This window comes from Nannospalax galili, unplaced genomic scaffold, assembly GCF_000622305.1.
Source record: "Nannospalax galili isolate Female #2095 unplaced genomic scaffold, S.galili_v1.0 scaffold1065, whole genome shotgun sequence".
NCBI lineage: Eukaryota > Metazoa > Chordata > Mammalia > Rodentia > Spalacidae > Nannospalax > Nannospalax galili.
This window is the reverse complement of record NW_008353600.1, coordinates 438,093-446,065: the sequence shown is the minus strand read 5'-3', so window position 1 is coordinate 446,065 and position 7,973 is coordinate 438,093. Positions and strand designations below refer to the sequence as shown.

General features: G+C 41.0%; 1 protein-coding gene across 11 annotated transcripts in view; it reads left to right on the top strand.

Moving 5' to 3' along the window:
* The window catches only part of Mkln1 (muskelin 1), a 377,131-nt gene that overhangs the window by 78,464 nt on the left and 290,694 nt on the right, over positions 1-7,973 (top strand). The gene's annotated exons all lie outside the window — the stretch shown is intronic.

Below are 7,973 nucleotides of genomic sequence, written 5' to 3'. Positions count from 1 at the left end.
TGTTCCATGCCAGTCTGAATAAAGAGGATCTGTAAGAATGTGAGGGTGCGCACGGTTGCGAGAAGGCTCAGCATAGAAGATTCTAGAAACTAGCACCTTTCCAGAGAAATCCCTGTTTTTAAGCTGGTGATGATTCCTAAACTGAACCTACTCCCTAAATGGTTCTCCAGCATTGAGGTGTGTGGGTGAAACACCAGTGAACCAGTTTCAAACACTGAGGGAAGACTGTTGACCAACATCGTGCAAAGGGAGGAGTCCAGAGAGCCAGTTACTGCCAGACAGCCAGAATATGCTCCACTGTTGTTGAAATAGGAATAAAAAGGGAATTGGAGATTTTCTTAACAGCTACCACTCCTTTGAAGTACCTGAGAAAGAGGGAAGGAGGGAAGGAGGAGGTGGGGGAGAGAGAGAGAGAGAGAGATTAAAATCGGTGATATCCTTACTGTAGGATGTTTCCACCTCCTTATCTGTAATGTGTCTGCTCCGTGCATTTTTAGAGCAACACTTGTCCCATTTTTCATTTTCCATTCAACTGAGTTTTGGATGGGTTATTACTCCTTACCTTTCAAGTGAAAGAACACAGAAGAACATATGGAATGGAGGAAGATTACAAATCATGCAAATGTGACTGAAAGTCAAAGTATAGCAATCACCAGATAACTTTGAGCACATAAAGTATTAAATGTATATTAAAAGTAAACAAGTTGGCCAACATGCAGAGAACAAGAGGCTGCAGATTACTTATCTCTGAATAAGACACCTACATCAAACTTCTGCTTGCCAAGGGTCAGGGGTCATTGAGGAAGAGGGGGTGGAAAGATTATAAGAGCCAGAAGCGGGTGGATGACCACAGGAAAGAGTTTTCCAGACAGCTGGTCAAGTTACTCATATGAACTCACAGCAATGGTAACAGCATGCACAAGTCCCATGTAAGCTCAAGCCAGACAAAATCCCAGCATAGATGTGGGGAAATGGGTAAGAAATGCCAACCCTATCTGAGAAAGTATTGGCAACTGATGGCTGCTGAGAGGGGAGAGAGTCAGCCTCCTTTAAGGGTGAGACTCTTGGTAGGTTGACCAGGCTTCAGTGGATGAACTGATGCTGAAAGGCATTGGGTGCACAATAGGCACACGCACACACGCACATACACACACACACACACACACACACACACATACACACACACACACACACACACACGCACACACGCACACACGCACACACGCGCACACACACACACACACACACACATATTTGGGTGGATGGGGTACTAAGGGGCTGCATATAGGAGAGGGAGAGGACTCCAAATACAATCAAAATAAATCGTAGGCAATTTACAGAAATTCAATTAAACAGTAAAAACAAAGGTATTTACTTAAGTTAGCGCAGTGGGAACCCCACTGTGCTAACATCTACATACTTTAAAATTCTCAGTGGCTTTCTTGGATTGCTTAGGAATTTGAACTTCTACAGATTGGTTAATATCTTTCTGTTTAGAATTTTCACTGAAGATCAAGGTATGATTCAGCATCCTGATGACTTCAGTAGAGATCAGATTCATGCTTCTTAGTATGGGTCTTGATGGGCTATTATTCACCTAAGAACCATCTTAGAACCTATAGTTAATCAAGGAATTTGATCCATCTAAAGTCACATTTTTAAAGGAGTACTTTTGTTTTATGATTAAGGTGGAATTCACATAACAAAATTAACCATTTTAAAGCGAACAATTCAGAGGCCTTTAGTGTCTTCATGACATTGTATAACCACCATTTGTATCTAGTTCCAAAACATTTTTATCACCCCCAAAGGGAAACCCCACATCCATTAAGCAGTTACTTCCCGGTTCTCACTCCCTCCTTCCGGAACCTGGCTACCACCAATTTGCTTTCTGTCTCTGTGGATTTACCTAGTCTGGATATTTCACATAAGTGGATTCTGACCGTATGTGGACCTTTGTTAAATCACTTCTCTTCTTAAGAATAAACATTATACTAGTAAGAAAATCTGTCATTAGGCCAGGCATGGTAGCACACGCCTTTAAGCCCAGCACCTGGCAAAAGGCAGGTGGGTCTCTGTGAGATGGAGGCCAGCCTTGTCTATATAGGGAGTTCCAGGCCAGCTGAGGCTACAGGGAAACCCTATCTCGAGAGAAAGAGAGAAAGAAAGAGAAAATGAGAGAGAGGAAAGAGAGAGAAAGAAAATCTAACATTATTCAGTGCTTGTAACAGGTAAGGGATGTAACCATTACAACAGCTCATAGGCGATACCATTATATAGATGAGAAAATTGGGACTTCAGAGAATCCATATGTCACAGCCAAGCAAGATGAGGCTTCTTTGGCCAGGCCCACTTTTGCTAGTGCTTTCCCCAGTTGTCACAGCTACAGCCCAGCTTCCTTTCGCTCCTCACAGACAGATGGGTAGGTTCTCCTCAAGTTTAACAACTTCACAGAGCTTGATTCGAATACTGAATTTAGTGTTAGTTGCTTACAGCTGCTGTTTCTCTAGCAGTGCATTGAGTCCAAGCAAACTCTTTTGAAGAGCTCATTAAAGCTGCTAAAATAAAGTCTTAGAAGCAGGTGCATTCGTTAGCTGAAAATGCAGACGCTTATGTTAATATCACATTCAGGTGACAAATTTAAAGGCATCAAAATCATAGAGGATAAAAGGATTTTCAAAGCTAGAGTTAACTTCTTCCTTTGTGGAGTTCTTTGTTCTGTGAAGCATGTGACTGACTACAGCTGTCCAAAGTGGGGAACCTTCAATGGTAGCTGACAAAAATAAAGCTGTTTTGCTGCATCATATTTCCTTTATGATTTCTTAGGTCTCTACTTATGAAAGAAAGGTAACAATTGCCTATAACCCTAGTGCTGGATCTGGCACCCTGTTGACAACTTATTGTCACACTAGATCCAAAAGGAAGGGAAGTATATTGAAGAAAACTACTCAAATATGTAGACATGTAGGCAGGCTAGAGAGGTAGCTCATTGGTAGAGCTCAGTACCAAAGCTCTGATCCCTAGGACCGAAAAAGTAAATCATTTTAGGCAATGACTTCTAGTTTGGACCAAAAATTCTTTCACTTTTATAGGACAAATGCCTTTTATTTTTAACTTCTTTAGTTGTATACTCTAGCAAGCCTTTCTAAGCTAATACTGGTTACTGTTTTTTTTCAAAATCATACGTTAAAAATGACTATTACTGATTATAGATGTAAATACTGAAGCCACCACATGCTTATAGGGCTTGTTTACAGATCGTGTGTGTGTGTGTGTGTGTGTGTGTGTGTGAAGTAGCTTGATATGAACAAGCTGAAACACTGCTCGTACGGTTCTGTTTTACCTTCTTTCTTCTACATCTTCTCCTCGTTTTTGCTTTTTCTATTTCTCCATCACCCCCCTTGGGATGGGTTAGGTGAATTCACAGGGTACATAGTATAGTAGTCCCACCCCTACCCCCTTTATACACAAGATATGCTCTAATAGTCAGTGGATGCCTGAAACCATAGATAGCATCAAGCCCCATAATTCAACTCCTTTTCTGTCATAACTAAGCATTTATCACAGGCACTATCCATAGCTTCTGCAGTTTGGGATGAGGTAGAAAAACTAGCACAAATTTCTTTTCTTTTCTGCCATTTTATGGATAAAAGGTTTATTTTTACTGTAGGTCTCAGAAACCTCAACATACACTTTTTTTCCCTTAGTGTGTTCACCTTTTCACTTAAAGCCTTTTACAGTTTCTTTATTGTCGTTGACACCACTACTCTTGTGTCTTGGGGCCATTATTACATCAAATAAGGGTTACTTGAACAAAATCACTACAATCTAATATGACAATACAGCTACAAAGTAGCTCATGTGCAGATAACATATACAGTATGGATACGCTAGGTAAAGGGATGATTTACATCTCAAGAGGTATGGCAGGACATGGTGTGAAATTTCATCATGCTTCTGAGAACGGCATGCAATTAAAAAACCTATGAATTGTTCATTTCTAGAACTTTCTATATCATATTTTAAAACTGTGGCTGATGTGAATGTCTGAAATCTCAGAGAGGAAACTTGTATACATGCAGGCACACACACTCTTCTCCCTGGTAAAGAATGGCCTAGCTGAATCCTTGTTTCAAACTTCTACACTAAGTCTCATTAGCTGGGACTTCATTGATGCAGCTCCTTGACTGCTGGACAGCTCCGTGTTGCCTAGGATATTTTCCCACCCACCTCTTTGTTTAAAATTCTCAGAGCTGGCACACTCATAGAAACCTCAGCTTCTATACAAAAGGAAGATGTTGACCAGAAGAGACTCTTACCCTTCCAATGTGGTATATCCACACCACAAAAAGAGCAGGCAAACTTCAGAGCACAGAATCTGAAGATGAACATGAGGAATCAACTCATGTTTCCTATCCATGGATGTGTCTTCTCTTCCAGAACATACCTGGCAGTCATACAGCCTGACTTTGAGATTTTTTTCCCATGATGAAATTCTGTCCTACTCTCCCCACCCCCTTTTGGTAGATGGACCAATAGAGCATACATAGAGAGCATTGTAAGTTCAGTGAAGGAGGAAAAGGAGGAGGAGGAGGGGGAGGGGAGGGAGAGGGGGAGGAGGAGGAGGAGGAGGAGGAGGAGGAGGAGGAGGTTCTTCCCAATCCTGCTACCTTAAAAAGGAAACAATCTGCTAGTTTCAAATTTGTGCTACTAACACAGGACTCAGTCTCAAGGAAGGAGAATTCTTTAGAGTCCAGGGGTATTCAGTGAAGCTAAATCATTTGGCTGAAGACACTTAGATTTTATTGGTCCAGGTTGTCCATGAAGGCAAAACCTAGCAGAGGACAATTGCTAAGTTTACTTGCAAGCTTGTGTATCAGAGTATTGTCCAGATCTCTACCTACTTCATCCTTTTGTCTTTCTGACAACTGTGCAATAAAACAAAATTTCTGAGATTATTTCATCCAGGGACCCGGCTGCAAATGATACTCCAATATTTACAAATACTACATAAGTTGAGCAGTGTGTCTCCAAGTAACTTAAATGGTATATATTTGGATGTTCCTTTGAGAAGAATGTGGGAAATCCATCAGTACTCTGAAACCACTAGCTATGACAACACAAAGAATAAGGATAGTAAAAGAAAGACTCCTCAAATGTCCAGTGCCCTGTGAAAACTGCCAGATAGCCTGTCTTTCACTTTGACCACATAGGAGAGTCTTTTTAAATTTAAAAATTTTTTTAGTTTATGTGTATGAGTGTTTTGCCTGTATGTATATAAGCGTACCAGTGTCACGCAATGTCTGGGGAGACCAGAAGAGGGTGTTGGATCCCCTGGAACTGGAGTTATAGGCAGTCATTAGCTGTCATGTGAGTACTGGGAACCAAACCTAGGTCCTCTGCAAGAGCAGCCAGTGCTGTTAACTGCTGAGCCATCTCTCCAGCCCCAGGAGATTCTTTTACAAAGAGTCATAATGGTGAAAGTGGGGTTGAGTTTTTGAGAAGCAAATTTGGGAGATCTGTTAGCTCGAAGAAGGATAAAAGACTGAACTATAATTTTGGCTAAGTAAGGAGAATAGAGAGGATTTTAGATGATTATTATTTTAATGAATTGTAAAGAAATTTGTGCACAAAAGAGTACAAAGAAAATAAGAAACCATACTACATCCATCACCTAAAAATAGCCATCATAAATGCTAGGGGAACATCATGTCAGATTTGGAAAGAGAAGCTTTCTTAGTGTGCGTGTGTGTGTGTGCGTGTGTGTGTGTGTGTGCACGCGCATATGCAGGTGCATACATGCCACAGAGCTATTGTGGAGGTCACAGAACAGCTTTTTTTGGGAATCTGTCCTCTCTTTCCACCATTTGGATTCTGGAGATCAAACTCAGGTTGTCAGGCTTGGGTAGCAAGCACCGACACCACCCCCCGCACCCAGCCACCTTACATCTTACCAGCCCTTATTTGTTTGTTTTTCTGTTTTGTTTTTGTTTTTTTACACATGATCTTGCTATGTAGCCAAGGCTGGCCTAGAATTCACTAAGTAGCCAGGCTGTCCTTGAACTTGAGATTCTCCTATTTCAGCCCCCTGAGCACCAGGATAGTTTAAAAATTTTTAAAGTCACATACATTGGGGAATTATACACAACCTTATTGATAGTGCAATAAATAACTTCAAAACCTGACTTTAAAAACTATCATCAGTAAACTATGAGAAGGTAGTTAATTAGAATTCTCAGTTGTTAAGAAATTATAACTGAATTCAATGAAAATCATCAGTATTTTAATTTTTCTGTACATGCACACTCTAATCCTCAGTTCAGCTGTATCTAAACACACTATGATGAGGTATATTTTCCTAATGTTTTTCAGCTTTAAATGAAGGCTTTTGGCCATGTTAATAACCAGGCTTGCCATCTAGTGTGTGCATGTTAATTGGACTGTTTGATTTATTTAGACTGTTATGGTTACTTGGACATCTCTTTGGACTGGACAGTTCCTAATGCTATACCAGTTATTAAATATTCAGACATCATCCCTGGAATAGGAATACAGGAAAACCTAAACTTTTGCCTAGCACTTAAAGTATTTGAAAGTTTTTTCACTTATTTCTCATCTAATGCTGACATTCCCAGTGTTATTTAAAAAATTTTTTGTTTTAAATTATGTGTGTCTGTGTATGTATGTCATATATGCAAATGTGCCCATGGAGGCAGAAAGGCCATCAGATCCTCTGAAGCTGGAGTTACAGGTGGTTGTGAGTCATCCTATGTGAGTGTTGGGAACCAAACTCTACCTCCTTAATGGTTCTTGGAATAGAGCTTGATGCTGGTTCATACTTCTATATCTTGGCAATATGTTTCATTCACATGACAGGCTTTCCATGGAGAAGGGATGGAGAGATGGAGAGGCAGACGCTAAATACCCTGCTCTTGGTCTTTGCTGAGGAGGAGCAGTGGGCCAGCCAGGCTGTGGCAGGAGGTCAGACCGGTATGGTGCCAAGATTATGGCGAACACATGATTCCTGGAACAGGAGATTCTGCCCTCTGTTCTGAAAAAAATTCATGCCTGTTACTAAGGCAATACACACTCTCCATTTCAGTATTTACCCAAGAATATTATTCTTGCTTAACTAAACCTACTTCCCTGCAAAAAGGAAAAGAGACTTTTTATTGTAAGTAAAGATAGGCAACAGTGATGGACCATTTTTACTAGTTACAACATATGTGTATATGTATGTGTGTGCATACACATGTATGGGTGCACATGTATGTGAGTGCATATGCATGTGGCAACAAGAAGTTTTCATTGCATGTCTTCCTCGTTTATTCTTCACCTTATTTTTTGAGACAGGCCCTTTCACAGAACCTGGAGGTCACTAACTTGTCTAGACCATCAGGTCAGTAAGCCTCAAGAATCCTCCCTCTTTGCCTCCACAGTACTGGGATTACAGGCACACACTGCCATGTCCAGCTTGTTATGTGGGTGCTGGGGAACTGTTCTAGTTTCATTCTGTTGCTATGATAAAACATTGTGACCAAAAAGCAACTTGGGGAGGAAAGAGTTTATTTGACTTATTTTTCCAGGTCATGGTCCATCATTGAGGGAAGTCAGGGCACTCACTCTCTGGCTCACGATCAGCCAGACAAGGCAGGCTCTCCTGCTAAGGATGATGCTGTCCACAATGGGATGGGGCTTCCCACATCAATGAAAACAATCCCCCACAGACATGGCCACAGGCCAGTCTGATCTGGGTAGTTCCTCAGTTGACTCCCAGAAGACTCTAAGCTGTATCAAGTTGACAGTTAAGACTAACCAGGACAGGATCTAAATTCAGGTCCTCATGCTTGTGCTCCAAGTGAACTATCTCCTCTGCCCCAGTTACAGCACCTTTTCGGAGTATACTAAATATTTTTTAATTTATTCTTACTTTTTTCAGTGCTGATGAAACCCAGGGCCTTGTTTACATTAGG